The sequence below is a fragment of the Hemitrygon akajei genome, chromosome 13, assembly GCF_048418815.1.
Source record: "Hemitrygon akajei chromosome 13, sHemAka1.3, whole genome shotgun sequence".
Lineage (NCBI taxonomy): Eukaryota > Metazoa > Chordata > Chondrichthyes > Myliobatiformes > Dasyatidae > Hemitrygon > Hemitrygon akajei.
The window spans coordinates 7,407,358-7,426,347 of NC_133136.1; the positions used below are offsets into that span (position 1 = coordinate 7,407,358).

At 40.8% G+C, this 18,990-nt stretch overlaps 1 protein-coding gene and 2 pseudogenes across 1 annotated transcript in view; 2 read left to right on the forward strand and 1 right to left on the reverse strand.

Moving 5' to 3' along the window:
- Positions 1-18,990, forward strand: part of dcc (DCC netrin 1 receptor) — a 1,312,938-nt gene that overhangs the window by 522,458 nt on the left and 771,490 nt on the right. The gene's annotated exons all lie outside the window — the stretch shown is intronic.
- LOC140738130 (ATP synthase subunit a-like) lies at positions 1,113-2,006 on the forward strand (annotated as a pseudogene).
- Positions 6,967-7,488, reverse strand: LOC140737620 (NADH-ubiquinone oxidoreductase chain 6-like; annotated as a pseudogene).

An 18,990-nucleotide genomic window follows, 5' to 3' on the forward strand; every position in this document is an offset into this window, starting at 1 on the left:
TTTCATCTATCGGCTCTTTAATTTCATTAGTAGCTGTAATCATCATGATATTTATTCTCTGAGAGGCATTCACATCAAAACGCGAAATCCTATATATCAAACTACCCCACTCAAATGTAGAATGACTACATGGATGTCCACCACCTTATTATACCTATGAAGAACCAGCATGCGTCCAAGTTCAACAACCTTATTAAATCAATAAACAAGAAAGGAAGGAATTGAACCCTCATTAATTGGTTTCAAGCCAACCACATAACCACTCTGTCACTTTCTTGAGATTCTAGTAAAACAATATTACATTGCCTTGTCAGGGTAAAATTGTGGGTTTAAGCCCCACGAATCTCAAACATGGCACATCCGTCACAATTAAGTTTTGAAGATGCAGCTTCCCCTGTTATGGAACAACTACTCCATTTGCATGATCATACCCTTATTATCGTGTTTCTTATCAGCTCATTAGTTCTTTACGTCATTGTAGCAACAGCTTCAACCAAATTAACTAACAAATATATTTTAGACTCCCAAGAAATCAAAATCGTCTGAACCATCGTCCCAGCAATTATTCTAATTTTAATTGCCCTGCCATCCCTACGCATTCTTTATTTAATAGACAAAATTAATGACCCTCACATTACAATTAAAGCCCTCGGTCATCAATGATATTGAAGTTATGAGTATACAGACTATCAAAATCTAGAATTTGACTCTTATATAATTCAAACGGAAGATCTTTCCCCAGGACAATTCCGTCTCCTAGAAACAGACCATCGCATGGTAGTCCCTATACAATCCCCAATCTGAGTCCTAGTAACCGCAGAAGATGTCCTTCATGCATGAACAGTTCCGGCATTAGGGGTAAAAATTGATGCAGTACCAGGACGTCTAAACCAAACAGCTTTTATCATCTCTCGCCCAGGAATCTTCTATGGCCAATGCTCCAAAATCTGTGGGGCCAACCATAGCTTTATACCCATTGTAGTTGAAGCAGTTCCATTAGAACACTTCGAGAACTGATCCTCACTAACACTTGAAGAACTTTCATTAAGAAGCTAAACTGGGCCTAGCATTAGCCTTTTAAGCTAAAAATTGGTGATTCCCAACCACCCTTAATGACATGCCTCAACTCAACCCAAGTCCTTGATTCCTAATCTTATTTGCATGAGTATTTTTTCTAACCATTATGCCAGGCAAAGTAATATCCTACCTATTCAACAATAGCCCAACCACAAAAAGTACCCAAAAATCTCAACCAACCCCCTGAAACTGACCATAAGCCTAAACTTCTTCGACCAATTCCTAAGCCCATCATTACTGCGGGTCCTTCTTATCGCCTTAGCAATTATAACCCCTTGATTTATTTTTCCCACACCATCTAAACAATGATTAAATAACCGCCTACTTACCCTACAAACATGGTTCATTAACCAATTCACCTATCAACTTATGCAGCCACTAAACTTTGGAGGACATAAATGAGCCTCGATTCTCACAGCACTTATACTATTCCTAATTACCATCAACCTCTTGGGACTACTTCCATACACATTCACCCCTACAACCCAACTCTCACTAAGCATAGCATTTGCCCTTCCTCTCTGACTAACCACAGTCTTAATTGGTATACTCAACCAACCAACAGTGGCCCTAGGCCACTTCCTACCAGAAGGAACACCCACTCCCTTAGTTCCAATTCTCATTATCATCGAAACTATTAGTTCATTTATTCGACCCTTGGCCCTAGGAGTCTGATTAACAGCCAACCTTACAGCAGGTCATCTCCTAATACAACTAATTGCAACCGCAGCTTTCGTCCTAATCTCTATTATACCTTCAATTGCACTCCTTACTTCACTTATCTTATTTCTCCTTACAATTTTAGAAGTCGCTGTAGCAATAATCCAAGCTTATGTGTTTGTTCTTCCCTTAAGTCTATACCTACAAGAAAACGTTTAATGGCCCACCAAGTACACGCATACCACATAGTTGACCCAAGTCCATGACCCCTCACAGGAGCACTAGCAGCCCTCCTCAGGCCTTGCCATCTGGTTTCACTTTCACACCCTATCCCTGCTTTATCTAGGCCTCCTACTCTTTATCCTAACTATAATTCAATGATGATGAGACATTATTCGAGAAGGAACCTTTCAAGGCCACCACACCCAGCCCGTTCAAAAGGGGTTGCGATACGGAATAATCCTATTTATAAACATCAGAAGTTTTCTTCTTTATTGGATTCTTCTGAACCTTCTAGCACTCAAGTCTCACCCCAACTCCCGAACTCGGTGGTCGCTGACCACCCACAGGTATTCATGCACTGGATCCCTTCAAAGTTCCCCTTCTCAATACCGCTGTTCTCCTTGCCTCTGGAGTAACAGTCACCTGAGGCCATCACAGCATTATAGAAGGAAACCCAAAAGAAGTCATCCAAGCTCTTACCCTTACAATTATTTTGGGACCTTATTTCACTGCACTCCAAGCTATGGAATACTATGAAGCCCCCTTCACTATTGCTGATGGTATCTACGGAACCACTTTCTTCATTGCCACAGGCTTCCATGGCCTCCATGTAATTATTGGTTCCTCATTCCTACTAGTCTGCCTCCTACGACAAATCCAATACCACTTTACATCCCAACACCATTTTGGCTTCGAAGCCGCCGTATGATACTGACATTTCGTCGACGTAGTTTGACTATTCCTTTACATTTCAATCTACTGATGAGGTTCCTAACAATTACTTTTCTAGTATAAAGACTAGTACAAGTGACTTCCAATCATTTAATCTTGGTTAAAATCCAAGGAAAAGTAATGAACATCATCACATTTATTGTCGCCCTTACAGCCCTCATTTCCCTAATCTTGGCAATATTAGCCTTTTGATTACCCACGCTCAACCCCGACAACGAAAAAATATCCCCATACGAGTGTGGCTTTGACCCGCTGGGAACCGCACGCTTACCCTTCTCACTCCGCTTTTTCCTAGTCGCCATCCTCTTCCTTCTATTTGACCTAGAAATTGCCCTCCTCTTACCATTACCTTGAGGAGATCAACTCAATTCCCCCCTTATAACCTCTTTATGGGCAACAACCATCTTACTACTCCCAACCTTAGGCCTAGTCTACGAATGACTTCAAGGGGGCTTAGAATGAGCAGAATAGTTACTTAGTCCAAAATTAAGACCATTGATTTCGGCTCAATTAATTATGGTGAAAACCCATAAGTATCTTATGTCCCCCGTCCACTTCACATTCTCCTCTGCCTTTGCCCTAAGCCTTATAGGCCTAGCCCTAAACCAATCCCATATTTTATCAGCTCTTATTTGCCTCAAAGTTATAATATTATCCTTATTTATTGCTATTTCTCTTTGGTCAATAACAATAGCTTCCTCCGCTTGCTCCCTCACACCCATAATCTTACTAACATTTTCAGCTTGTGAAGCAAGCTCAGGCCTAGCCCTACTAGTAGCTACCGCTCGCACCCACGGCTCAGACACATTAAAAAACCTCAACCTTCTGCAATGTTAAAAATCATCATCCCTACAATCATACTCTACCCAATCTCATGACTTACCCCTAAAAAATGACTATGAACTACCTCCATCACCCACAGCCTTCTCATCGCATTCACTAGCCTATACTGATTCAAATGAAACATGGACATTGGCTGAGACTTTTCCAACTTTCACTTAGGAGTTGACCCCCTATCATCTCCACTACTCGTATTAACTTGCTGACTCCTCCCACTGATAATAATCGCCAGCCAAAATCACCTCAGCAATGAACCACACACCCAACAACACATTTACATTAACCTCCTTATTACCCTCCAATTCCTCCTAATCATAGCCTTCAGTGCTACCGAAATAATCCTATTTTACATCATATTTGAAGCAACTCTCATCCCAACACATTATTATTACTCGTTGAGGCAATCAAACTGAATGACTAAGTGCAGGAACTTACTTCTTATTCTATACACTTGTAGGCTTCCTGCCCCTTCTAATCGCTCTCCTCATCCTACAAAATGACCTCGGCTCACTCTCAATACTAACCCTTCAATTCCCCCAACTCCTAAACCTTAACTCATGGGCAAACAAATTCTGATGAGCTGCATGCCTAATTGCCTTCCTAGTAAAAATACCCCTTTACGGAGCACACCTCTGACTACCTAAAGCCCACGTAGAAGCCCCCATTGCTGGCTGTATAATTCTAGCTGCAGTCCTACTAAAACTAGGAGGATATGGAATAATACAAATCATCCCCATCCTCAACCCCCTAACAAAAGAAATAGCCTTTCCATTCCTAATTTTAGTCCTCTGAGGAATTATTATAACAAGCTCCACCTGTTTATGTCAAACAGACCTCAAATCCCTAATCGCTTACTCATCAGTAAGTCACATAGGCCTTGTAGCGGCAGCCATCCTCTTTCAAACACCATGAAGTTTCGCAGGAGCAACCACCCTAATAATCGCCCACGGCCTTATCTCATCTGCCCTCTTCTGCTTAGCCAACACCAACTACAAACGAACACACACCAGAACCCTCCTTCTCACCCGAGATATACAAATCATTCTTCCACTAATAGCAACTTCATGATTCCTTGCCAACTTAGCAAACTTAGCTCTACCTCCCTCCTCAAACCTCATAGGCGAACTTCTCATCATCTCTTCCCTTTTTAAATGGTCTCAATGAACTATTATTATTACCGGACTAGGTGTCCTATTAACCACTTCCTATTCCCTATACATATTTATTATAACACAACGAGGACCTCTTCCCCCTCACCTTGCTCTTATAAATCCTTCCCACACACAAGAACACCCATTAATATATCTCCACCTAATCCCAACACTCCTCCTTATCTCTAAACCAGAATTAGTCCAAAGTTGAACATCCTGTAATTATAGTTTAATAAAAAAAATTAGATTGTGGTTCTAAAAATAAAAGTTAAACTCTCTTTAATTACCCAAGAAAGGTCTGGGACAAGGGAAACTGCTAATTTCCCTCATCCATGGTTCAAATCCATGGTTTTCTTGAAGCTTTAGAAAGATAATAGATAATAGATAAAGATAATTCCTAATTGGTCTTAGGAACCAAAAACTCTTGGTGCAACTCCATGCTAAAGCTATGAACTCATTAATCTTCAACACATCATTCTTATTAATCTTCCTAATTCTCCTGTACCCTTTAATTTCATCCATAATTCCTACCAAAATACCCCTCAACCACACCTGATCCTCAACCCATGTCAAAACAGCCGTAAAAACCTCTTTCTTTATTAGCCTCATCCCCCTATTTATCTTCCTAGATCAGGGTTTAGAATCCATTACAACCAACTGAAATTGAATTAACTTAGAAACCATTGACATTAACATAAGCTTTAAATTTGATTCTTACTCTATCATTTTCACCCCCGTGGCCCTCTATGTCACTTGGTCTATCCTAGAATTTGCCCTATGATACATGCACTCAGACCCTAACCTCAATAAATTCTTTAAATATCTCCTCCTATTTTTAATTACAATACTTATTCTCATCACAGCAAAAACCTCTTCCAACTATTCATTGGCTGAGAAGGCGTAGGTATTATATAATTTCTCCTTATCGGCTGATGACTGAGCCGGGCTGACGCAAACACAGCCACCCTTCAAGCCGTCATTTACAATCGTATTGGGGACATCGGCCTAATTATGGCCATAGCATGACTTGCCATAAATCTTAATTCATGAGAGATCCAACAACTCTTCTTCCTCTCAAAAAAAATGCAGATTTAACTCTCCCCCTCCTAGGTCTAGTCCTAGCAGCAGCTGGAAAATCCGCTCAATTTGGCCTACACCCGTGACTCCAAGCCACCATAGAGGGTCCTACACCAGTTTCTGCCCTACTTCACTCAAGTACCATGGTTGTTGCAGGAGTCTTCTTACTTATTCGCCTCCATCCCCTAATCCAAAACAATCAACTAATCCTATCACTCTGTTTATGTTTAGGAGCACTGACCACGCTCTTCACAGCTACTTGTGCACTAATCCAAAATGACATCAAAAAAATTATCGCTTTCTCTACATCCAGCCAACTAGGTCTTGTAATAGTCACCATCGGTCTTAACCAACCCCAACTAGCCTTCCTACACATTTGCACACATGCTTTCTTCAAAGCAATATTATTCTTATGTTCAGGCTCTATCATTCACAGCCTCAACAATGAACAAGACATCTGAAAAATAGGAGGTATACACAAACTCCTTCCCTTTACCTCCTCATCCCTCACAGTCGGCAGCCTAGCCCTTACTGGTATACCCTTCTTATCGGGATTCTTCTCAAAAGATGCTATCATTGAAGCAATAAACACATCATACCTAAACGCCTGAGCCCTAACCTTGACCCTATTATTTACATCCTTTACCGCTATTTATAGCTTATGCCTAGTGTTCTTCTCATTTATAAAGCACCCATGGTTCCCACCCCTCTCACCGATCAATGAAAATAACCCCCTGCTTATTAACCCAATTAAATGTCTTGCCTATGGAAGTATCGTAGCCAGCCTAATCATTACCTCCAACATATCACCCACAAAAACACAAATCATAACAATAAGCCCACTCCTAAAGCTTTCTGCCCTCTTAGTAACTATCCTAGGCTTTACATTAGCTTTAGAAATAGCCAGCCTGACCTCCACCCAACTCAAAATCCACCCTAACTTATCCACCCACAACTTTTCTAATATACTAGGCTATTTCCCTCCAATTATTCACTGACTCTTACCAAAACTTAACCTATCCTGAGCCCAAACCATCTCAACCCAAATAACTGACCTCTCATGAAATGAAAAAATCGGCCCAAAAAGCCCAATCATTCAACAAACATCAATAATTGAACTATCAACCTCTTCTCAAGCATTCATTAAAACATATATAATTCTATTCCTTCTAACTCTCGCCTTATCAATCGCACTTACCCTATTCTACTAAACTGTATGCAAAGCCCCCCAAGACACCCTTCGTGTTAACTCCAACACCACAAACAAAGTTAAAAACAACATTCAACCCTGCAAAACTAACATTCCACCTCCCCAAGAATATAACAACGCCACTCCACTAAAATCACCACGAACTATACTTATTTCCATGGACTCTTCACCACCCACTCAACCCCCTCAACTTCAATCAACCACAAAATTTGCTCCCACCCAAAAAAGAATGCCAAAATACCCAACTACATAAACTAAAACAGATCAAACCCCCCAGGACTCAGGATAAGGCTCAGCGGCCAACGCCACTGTATATGCAAACACAACTATCATCCCGCCTAAATAAATCAAAAACAGAACTAAAGATAAAAAAGAACTCCCATATCCAACCAACAAGCCACAACCTACCCCAGCAGAAACCACTAACCCTAATGCAGCAAAGTAAGGAGAAGGATTTGATGCTACAGCTACTAAACCTAAAATAAAACTTACTATCAAAATCAACATTACATATGTCATTATTCCTACTTAGACTTTAACTAAGACCTTTAATCTGAAAAAACTACTGTTGTTATTCAACTACAAGAACTAACTAATGGCCACAAACATCCGCAAAACCCATCCTCTATTCAAAATTATCAACAGCTCCCTAATTGATCTTCCAGCTCCAATCAACATCCCCATCTGATGAAACTTTGGCTCTCTACTAGGCCTATGTTTAATTATCCAAATTCTCACAGGCCACTTCCTAGCCATACACTACACCGCAGATATCTCATCAGCATTCTCCTCAGTCGCACATATCTGTCGAGACGTAAACTATGGCTGACTAATTCGCAACATCCACGCCAATGGTGCCTCCATGTTCTTCATTTGTGTATACCTCCACATTGCTCGAGGACTCTACTACGGCTCTTACCTTAACAAAGAAACCTGAAACACTGGAGTAGCCATCCTCCTACTACTTATAGCCACCGCCTTCATAGGTTATGTCCTCCCCTGAGGACAAATATCCTTCTGAGGAGCAACTGTCATCACCAACCTATTATCATCCCTTCCCTATATCGGAGACATACTAGTCCAATGAATCTGAGGGGGCTTCTCAGTCGACAACGCAACACTAACCCGATTCTTTACATTCCATTTCCTCTTTCCCTTTGTAATTGTAGCTCTAACTATAATTCACCTTCTCTTCCTTCATGAAGCAGGTTCAAACAATCCAACATAGACAAAATCCCATTCCATCCCTACTACACATACAAAGATCTCATAGGCTTCTTCATTCTTCTACTCCTACTCACCCTCCTAGCTCTCTTCATGCCCAACCTCTTAGGCGACACAGAAAATTTCATTCCAGCCAACCCCCTCGTCACACCACCCCATATTAAACCCGAGTGATATTTCCTATTTGCCTATGCCATCCTACGCTCTATCCCCAACAAACTAGGAGGAGTCCTTGCTCTCGTCTTTTCAATCCTAATCCTCCTTTTAGTTCCCATTCTCCACACCTCCAATCAGCGAAGCCTTACCTTCTGCCCAATCACACAACTCCTCTTCTGACTTTTAGTAACAAACACAATGATCTTAACATGAATCGGCAGCCAGCCCGTGAAACAGCCGTTCATCACCATTGGCCAAGTCGCCTCAGTCAACTACTTCTCCTTCTTCCTTGTTCTCTTCCCAATCGCCGGTTGATGAGAAAACAAAATGTTGAACGTCTAAACCGTTGCCCTAGTAGCCCAGTATTCAAGGCATCGGTCTTGTAAACCGAAGAGCAGAGGTGAGATCCCTCTCTAGAGCAAAGCCATTTTCAGGAAAAAGGGGGCCAAACCCTCATCCTTGGCTCCCAAAACCAAGATTTTCATTAAACTATTTCCTGAGAAAAGAACCTGGAACAACCGACTTATTTTTGCGTTAAGTTGGCCAGACCACATATTATGTATATCGTACATAAGTACATACTATGTTTAATCCTCATTAATCTCTATTCCCCTACTATCATTGCATACTATGTTTAATCCTCATTAATCTATATTCCGCTATTTCATTACCCATTATAGGGAACATCAGTGAATTACCTCTTGGATTTACACATCCCCACAGTTTATTGGGACTGCAGCACATCACAAAACACAAGGGTTACATCTCCCCAAGTAGAACAGGTTTTGTTCGTAATAATAACAATTCATCTTCAACTAATTATTAATAAACATTAACAGATGATCACCTATTTCCATAACTACTTAATTATTAATCCTAATTTAATTTATAATCCATTATCATTAATAATTCCATTAATGTTGCCTTTGCAACATCTCCTCTACCATCCTATTAATATCGTTAATTGTTTAGACCTAGTCTATAACATACCATGATTTGTAACAGGTCTTGCCCTATTCCAAAACACTCCTTTCCTTTACACCCATCTCTTGGCACTCCAATGTTTTATAATCTTAAGACGGCTTAAGTACGTTGAGTTCAACACTGACTGACAATTCCTATGATGCTGCTGGTACCAAACTGTACGGGTCTCTGTCGTTCTTTTGGGTTCATCAGATGCATGGAGAGGGGGAGCCTGCTACATGAGCAATGTTATCTATATCATACTTCCTAGGCTTGCGTATCTAGACAGCTAGGATGTAAACTCCACGGTCATTCCTGACTGTTGGAGGCTTCACTCATTCACTCACTCACCACCACTCCTGAAAGTGTATTCCAGGAACTCACCACTTTCTGTGTAAAAAACTTAACACTGACATTTTCCCAAAACTTTCCTCCAGTCTCTTTAAATGGATATTATTGGCCAGGGCCACATTGGGAAAATAGTGCTGGCTGTCTACTCCATCTTGTAAACCTCTATCAAATCTCCTCTCATCCTCCTTTGCTCCAAAGAGATAGTCCTTATTTACAGACATGTTGAAGCTTAGAAGCCTTTGTCTCATCCAATGATAGAGGTGCTGAAAATGCTTTTTTAAAAGAAAAGATAATTAATGGAAGCAATGGGTAATGAAAAATCATATAGAATGTAGAACATTGATGCTGTTATGGTTATTATTCTATTATGGATATATCGAGTATGACCACAAGAAAATGAATCTCAGGGCTGTATATGGTGACATATGTGTACTTTGGTAATAAATTTACATTGTACCTTGTACATTACAATGCAATACAGGCCCTTCAGCCCACAATCTTGTGCTGACCTTTTAACCTACTTCAAGATCAATCTAACCCTTCCCTCTCACATAACCCTCCATTTTACTAACATCCATGTGTTTCTTAGATGCCCCTACTTCTACCACCACCTCCAGCAGGGTGTTTCATGTACCCAAAACTCTGTGTAAAAAAACCTACCTCTAACATTCCCCCTATTCTTCCCTCCAATTGTCTTAAAATTATGCCCCCTCATATTAGTCATTTATGCCCTGGGAAAAGTCTTTAGCTGTCCACTCGATCTATCCCTCTTATCAACACGTATTCATCTCTATCATTTCACCTCTCATTCTTCTTCACTCTATAGAGAAAATGCTCTAGCATACTCAACTTTTTCTCACAAGACATGCTGTCTAAACCAGGCAACATCTTGGTAAATCTTCTCTGCACCCCCTCTGAAGTTTCCACATTCTTCCTATAATGAGGCAACCAGAATTGAGCACAATATTCCCAGATGGGTTGAAAAACCTTTGCCTGTGCTGGTAATCTTCGTATCCTCATGCAAGGATGCACAATCTCTTGTCTTCCTTCCACTCCTATACCCGGAGTAAAATTTCTTAGATTGCTATTTTTAATAAAGATTTTGAATTTGGGACATTCATTGTCCTGTATCTGTTTCTGCTGATAAAACTGAATTGTAACACAGTGGTCCCCAACCTCCGGGCCGCGGACTGATACTGGGCTGCAAATCATGCAGGGGTGCAGCGGTAGCTGGACGCACCCGGCACATCTTTAAGAAAAAAGCCGAAATAAACAAGCCAATTAATTAGGTGCCACCCGGCACGTAAATGTTGGCCTAGATCAGAGGCTTTTTTCTTAAAGATGTGCTGGGTGCATCTGGCTACCCTGCACTCCTGCATGCTTTGTGGCCCGGTATCGGTCCGCGGCCCAGAGGTTGTGGACCACTGTTGTAACACATAAATTATAATTCCGCAATGAAGACAAATCTAACATATTCTAGGGCCATTTCACTTATGATCTTGTATAGTAATAGATATTATAAAATAGTGTTAATCACATAGCACATCCATGACAGTAGTGCAATTTTGAAGAGTCTTAGGTCCAAGGTTCTTTCAGAAGTCAGGAAAGAGGCACAAAACATTGTTTCATGATTGCCTTATTAACAGTTGTTAGAACAAAGGAAAGTTGAACAGACAGTGATAGACATCTACCAAGCAAACTGCCCTCAACCTTTTGAACTTACAGTCCTTTAACATCTTGGACTCTTTTCACTGTGCCCATAGTCTGTTTTTTTTAATCAATTATGCTATTGTTTGCACTGTTGTAATTATATATGTTGTAATTATGCGGTTTTGTGCAGGTCTTGTAGCTTTAGTTTTTGGTCTTGTTTTTGTCTGGTGGATTTGGAGCTCCTTTGCAGGGAATGCGCTAGGCGGTAGCGCGATATTAATACGCAGCAACCTCTCCGGACTCTGGATTGGGGATTGCCAAACGTTACGTGGATTTTCTGGTGTAGTCTGTTTTGTCATGTGCTTTTGTGATATCATTCTGGGGGAACATTGTCTCATTTTTTAATTGCATTGCATTTGTGGTTTCTAAATGACAATAAACTGAATCTGAATCTGAATCTGAACCTCACTCACCCTATCACTGAACTGTTCCCACAACCTATGGTTTCAAGGTTGTTCAAGGACTCTTCATCTCATGTCTTGATATTTATTGCTTATTTATTTATTATTATATTGTCTCCTTTTTGTGTTTACACAGTTAGTGGATTTTCTTTTCATACTGTTTGTATTCTGTCTTGTCAAGCAAAGTCCTTCCTTGATTCTATTGTGTTTCTTGTATTTACTGTGAATGCCCAAAAGAAAATGAATCTGAGGACTGTATATGGTGACCTTTGATAATAAATTTACTTCGAATTTTGAATTAAACAAGGTTAATGCCATGGCTTCAGATAGATGGCTTCATGCCTCATTTGATTGTTTTCAGAGCCAAAGTGAAATGGACGGAGCATTCATGCCTGCCTGGCTCGGTTTGGAACAGGTGTTCTGGGTCAGTGAGATAACACTGGTATTGTCGAGAAACATGGGTTAAAAATAGTACAGTCACACGGTGCCATTGACTTTTATTAATGAGGCACGAGAAAACATATTAATGTAAAAACCATTTGCCAGAATGTGTAACACTTGTGGACTTGACATGAGTCAAGACAATCTCTCAGAATTTTCTTTTCTTCTTAATCATGGTTTCTCCTATTTCCTTTGGAGGTGCTGATTCCTGCCAGGTTAAGGTTTCACCCCTCATCTCTCCTACATCAGTGAGCCTGGTAATATTATGGTCTCACAAGCAATTATGATCATGTCTTTACCCAATTTTCACCTGCAAAATGTTCAGCAGACTGGAGATTGCCTGTTGATTATCTTATTTTAAGCACAGGATATGCTCTCTTCTCATTACTACCAACAGAGAGGAGGTACAGGAGCCTGAAGACACACATGCAACATTTTAGAAACAGCTTTATCCACTCCAACATTAGATTTTGGAATGAAAAATCAAGTCATGGATTAAAGACTAACATTATTTGCCACAAACAAGAGAAAATCTGCAGATGTTGGAAATCCAAGAAACACACACAAAATGCTGGAGGAACTCAGCATGTATCGAAGAAAGTACAGTCGACGTTTTGGGCTGAAACCCAAAAATAAAAATCAAAGAAAAAAATCTTTATTTAGAAAATAACTGTAGGTTTTATTATTGCCCATAATCTCGCAGAATCATGGGTTGCATCTCTTGTGATCATTATTATTCTTATTTTATTTTATTGAGAGAAGGTGCAGAATAGGAACTTTCGGCCCTTTGAGCCGCACTGCCCAGCACTACCCTGATTTAATCCTAGCCCAATCACGGGACCATGTACAATGAGCAATTAACCTACTAATCCATATCTGGGAGGAAACTGGAGCTCCTGGGAAAAACCCATGAGGTCACGGGGAGAACATACAAACTCCTTACAGGCTGTGGTGGGAATTGAACCTGGATTGCTGGTCCTGTAAATTGCTGTGCTAAGCACTAAGTTGCTGTGCTGCCCTCATGTTTAGAGTCCTGAGGTATTTGGTGAGGTTGATATTGGAGCTGTGCACATTGTGGTAGACATTACTGGGGGCATCAAACGGCAGGGTTTGTCTACATAAACACAAGTGGTTCTGCGGTGCTGGAACTCTTGAGCAACACACACAAAAATGCTGGAAGATCTCAGCAGATCAGGCAACACCTATGGAGGGAAATAAACAGTTGAAGTTTCAGGCCAAAGCCCTTCATCAGGACTGCAAAGGAAGGGGAAAGAAGTGAGATTAAGAAGGTGGGGGGGAGGGAGAGGAGTCCCAATTGGCAGGTGAGAGGTGAGACCAGGTGATGGGAAATGTGGGTGGATGGCGGAGGGGAGAATGAAGTAAGAAGCTGGGAGGTGAAAGGCGGAAAAGGTAAAGGGCTGGAGAATAAGGAATCTGGTCAGGGAGGAGGAGGAGAAAGTGAGGGAGGCAAGAGACAGGTGAGGAGATGGGGTAGGAGACCAGAGTGGGGAATTAAAGAAGAGGGAAGGGGGAGGTGAAAATTGGCTGAAATTGGAGAAATTCATGTTCACACCATCAGGCTGGAGGCTGCCTAGACAGAATATGAGGTGAGTGACTTCAACGTGGCAGAAGAGGAGGACAGCTGCTTTAGTGATGTTCTTTCCCTGAAAGCACTGTATTTTTTCCTGCTGTGTCCCAGTGTGTGACATTAGTATCTCATCTATACATGTTGTCTTCTGAGAATAACAAAGCATAAGATCCCGGGGAATGTGTAGATTTTCCCATCTATGACCCTTTTGTGAGAGAGCCCTCAGTGCGTAAGAGGCTCAATCGATGTACCACGTGATCAGCCGTATTCTTGCAGTCGATCTGATATGGTACAAGGAGGAAAAGGAATGTAGTGAGTTTCTGTGATGTCAAGTCACTAACAGTGGGCTGGTCAGCATCAGTGGGAGGAAAGAGTTTTGACTACCCGTCATAGAGCCTGACCTGCTAAGATAGTATATGATAACATATATGTACTTTGATAGTAAATTTTACTTTGGTGTTTGTCTTTGACCATGAATTATGATATTTTTTTGCTTTTATATCCTGCGCCTGTATGTAATATTAATGAGCAATGGATAATGCGTATGCAGTCACAAGTAATGCAACATTGCAATTGGACATCGAACATCATGGTACAGGCTCTTCAGCCCACTATGTTGTGCCAAACTTTTAACCTACTCTGAAAACAATCTAACTTTTCCCTCCTACATAGACCTCCAGTTTTCTATCATTCATCTGCCGATCTAAGAGTTTTTTAAACGCCCCTATTGTATCTGTCTCTACCACCACCCCTGACAGGGCATTCTACGCACCCATCATTCTGTGTAAAACAAGACTACCTCTGATATCCTCTCTATACTTTCCTCCAACACCTTAAAAATATGTCTTCTGGTACTAGCCATTTTTACCCTGGGAAAAAAGCTCTCTGACTGTCTATTTGATGTATGGCTCTTATTACCTAGAAAGTCCCCTCTCATCTTCTTTCACTCCAAGGAAAAATGCCCCAGCTCACTCAACCTATCCTCATAAGAGGTGCTCACTAATCCAGGCAGCATCCTGGTAAGTCTCCTTTGCACCCTCTCGAAAGCTTCCACATCCTTCCTCTAATAAGGTGACCAAAACTTAACACAATATTCCAAGTGTGGTCTAACCAGAGTTTTATAGAGCCGCACCATTACCTCACAGCTTTTAAACTCAATCCCCTGACAAATGAAGGCCTACACACCATATGAATTCTTAACCACCCTATAAATTGATTTATGTTTAAAAATTGTTTGAGTCTCTTCAAAATTCAAAGTTCATAGTAATTTTTTTATTGAAGTACGTTTATATCACAGTATACTACCCTGAGACTCATTTTCTTATGGGCATTCACGGTAGAACAAGAAACATAATACAATCAATGAAAAACTACACACAAAGACAGATAAACTACCAATCTGCAAAAGAAGACAAACAGTGCAAATATCATAAATAAATAAGTAAATAATACTGAGGACATGAGTTGAGAAGTCCTTGAGATCTTCTGTTGATTTAGAAATACAGTATAGGGAGTTATATTTTTGCACAAAATTTACTATGCTTAATTTAGTTCTATTAGTAAACCTCTAATATGATCTGGGAAAGTACTGATGGAGCCAGGACTTTGAACAAAGCCCTGACAGGAAGATTGGTGCCTCAGGAGCTAAGTAGTTCCCTGAGGTGCTGAAATGCTTTGTATGCTACCGGTTAATTTCCTGAAAAAAGCCATCAAACACTTCAGTGGAGAGGGTCACCTGAAATTGCAGAATTAAGACAATAATAGTCCCACAATGTTTGGAGAGGGGGCCTTTTCCAGTCCATTACGCAGAGTGCAAAAGCATTTGTGATTTCAGGAATGGATATTTGCAACTTGCCAAAGCAGCAGTATTCACTCTGAGTGGAAAGTAAACCTATCAGTTATGATGCTCCCTTGGGCATGGGTGGAAAGATTATGTGTTTTGTTTCCACAGTTACAAGGATGTTGCTGGAACTTGAGGACATATAGGGAAATGTTGAACAGGTTAGGACTTCATTTCCTGGAACATAGATGAATGAGGGAAGACTTGATAGAGGTGTACAAAATTATGAATGGTATGAATAGTGTAAATGCAAACAGATCTTCTCTACTGAGGGTGGGTGAGAGTAGAACTGGAGATCATAGGTTAAGAGTGAAAGGTAAAATGTTTAAGAGGAATCTGAGGGGGAACTTCTACACTCATTGGGTGCTGAGAGTGTGGAGTGAGCTGTCAGTGCAATTGGTGGATGTGCATTTGATTTCAAAAGTTAAGAGAAGTTTGGATAGATGCATGAATAGGAAACGTATAGAGAGCTATAGCCTAGGAATGTGGGAGGAAACCAGAGCACGTACCTGGTCAATGAGAGAATGTACAAGCTGCTCCATTTTGACTTTCTCTCTTTATCCAAACACTATCTGACCTGTTGAGTTTTTCTAATATTTTTCTGCTTTTTCTATCATTTTAATAACTTTTTTGCTCCTTGTCTAGTCTGATGTCCTTTCTTTGCACTAATACTTATGCGAGGACTTACACTCAGCGGCCACTTTATTAGGAACAGGAGATACCTAATATAGTGGCCACTGAGTGTATGTCTGGTGGTCTTCTGCTGCTGCAGCCCATCCACTTCAAGGTTCGACATATTGTGCGTTCAGTGATGCTCTTCTACACACCACTGTTGTAACGCATGGTTACTTGAGTTATTGTTGCCTCCCTGTCAGCCTGAAATAGTCTGGCCAATCTCCTCTGACCTCTGTCAATAATAAGGCACTTTCACCCACAGAACTGCTGCTCTCTGGATGTTTTGGTTTTGCTTTACGCAACATTCTCTGTAAACTCTAGAGACTGCCGTGTGTGAAAATCCAAGATCAGCAGTTTCTGAGTTACTCAAACCACCCCATCTGGCACCAACAATCATTCCATAGTCAAAGTCACTTAGAGGGCATTTCTTTCCCATTCTGATGTTTGGTCTGAACAACTGAACCTCTTGACCATGTCTGCATGCTTTTATGCATTGAGTTGCTGCCACATGATTGGCTGATTACATATTTGTGTTAATGAGCAGATGTAGAGGTGTACCTAATAAAGTGGCCACTGAGTGTATTGAAAATTTCTGTATTGGAAGTTATGCTGTTATAACTTCTTTCTGTTGCAATTGCTGACCCTGAATTGAAGTGTAGTTGTCATACAGTATACCCTCATAACTATTCACGGCTCCACAGTTAATGCATTATTTCTCCGTCAGATACCACAGTAAAGGTTATGCTGAGATTATCTTCTTAATGAGCTGAATCAGCACGGTTGAGTAAAAGTAATCTTCATTTAATTAGAGCATCTCCATCGTTGGGTAAATAGCAGCCGTGCGTGCACACAAGAAAGATCTCTCTCAGCCTTTTAATGAGTTAAGTAATCTGATTATAATAAGCTTTCTCGTAGAAAATAGGCTTGATGTATTTAAATTTGTGTTATATTTCTTAAAATTCAATTATTCCATTTGTTTGGTTTTCTGCAAGTCGCTTCTTGTCTAAAAATATCGTTTGGCCTTCATCGGCTGTAAATGGCAAAAGCCGCAAAAGCAACTCAAATTATAAAAATAAAAGACTGGATAAAAAAAATAGATTTTAAAAAAAGGTGCTATGGTAGCGTGGCAGTTAGCATGATGCTATTACGGTTAGGGCGTTGAGGTTTGGATTTCATTTTCGGCATCCTCTGTAAGCAAGTTTGTACGTTGCTTCCCTTGTGTTTTGTCCAGGTGCTCCAGTTTCCCCCCACAGTGTGAACGTGTATCAGAGTCACGCCGGGGGTTCTGGTGAGGGTTGCATGCCCTTATCAAGGTGTGGACTTTAACAATCAGATGGCAGGCTGCAACAACACATTCAGTGCAAAGTGTGCCAGGGTAGAAGAAAACTTTTCAAAAAAGTGTAAAAAAATTTACAGTGCAAAATTGACAAAAATAACAAAAATGACAGAAAAAAACAGATATATACCATCAGACCTTTAGGACTACAACTCTAACACATCAGTCTGAGTTAGTACACCTCACCTTACCATACCTCCCAACTCCAACCCCCCTCTCTCTCTCCCTTCCCCCTTCCTCCTCCTTTTCTCCCTCCCTCTCTCCCTCACTATTAGCCTAGCATGTACACCCGATCAGGATACTGTCAGCACTGCCAGACAAGAATAGTGAGAACTACAGGGCAACGGGTTTAGTAGGTTACTTGGTTAATTGTAAATTGTCCTGTGATTAGGCTAGGGTTAAATAGGTGGGTTGCTGGCCAGTGTGGCTCATTGGGCTGGAAGGGCCTGTTCTGCACCATATCTCTAAATAAGTAAATGAAGGAGTTAAAGTGGGAGTGTACCAGAAGGAGAGAGACACCCACCATTCAGGAATCTTCTACAGATGGGTAAAACAGTGGAGGAGATGGTACTCGGGCATTCGGGCTCTCACGACCAGACTATATAACAGTTTCTTCCCCCAAGTATAAGACTCCTCAATACCCAGAGCCTGGACTGACACCAACTTACTGCCCTCTACTGTGCCTATTGTCTTGTTTATTATTTATTGTAATGCCTGCACTGTTTTGTGCACTTTATGCAGTCCTGGGTAGGTCTGTAATCTAGTGTAGTTTTTTTCTGTGTTGTTTTTACATAGTTCAGTGTAGTTTTTGTACTGTTTCATGTAGCACCATGGTCCTGAAAAAAGCTGTCTCATTTTTAGTGTGCATTGTACCAGCAGTTATGGTTGAAATGACAATAAAAAGTGACTTGACTTGACTTGACCTGACTATATGCAGAGTGATGTCCTCTGTGAGCCACAGTAAAGACATTAGCTACGGTAATTCTTTAATCTCTGATACTACCTGTGAGCACACACCAGGTTCCAGCTGATAACACTCCTAGGGAGAAATTAAATCCAATACAACTCCTTCATTGGGCCAAAATCTCACAACTTCACTCAGTGGCCACTTTATTATGTACACCTGCTCACTAATGTAAATATCTAATTAGCCAGTCAGATAGCAGGTTCTTGATTACTAAGGGCATCAAGGTTTATGGGGAGAAAGCAGGAAAATGGTGTTGTGAGGGATAATGAATCAGCCATGTTCAAACATCAGTGCAGACTTGATGGGCTGAATGGCCTAATTCTGTTTCTATGTCTTATTATTGTCAGTTCAAAAATCTTATGGCGGAGG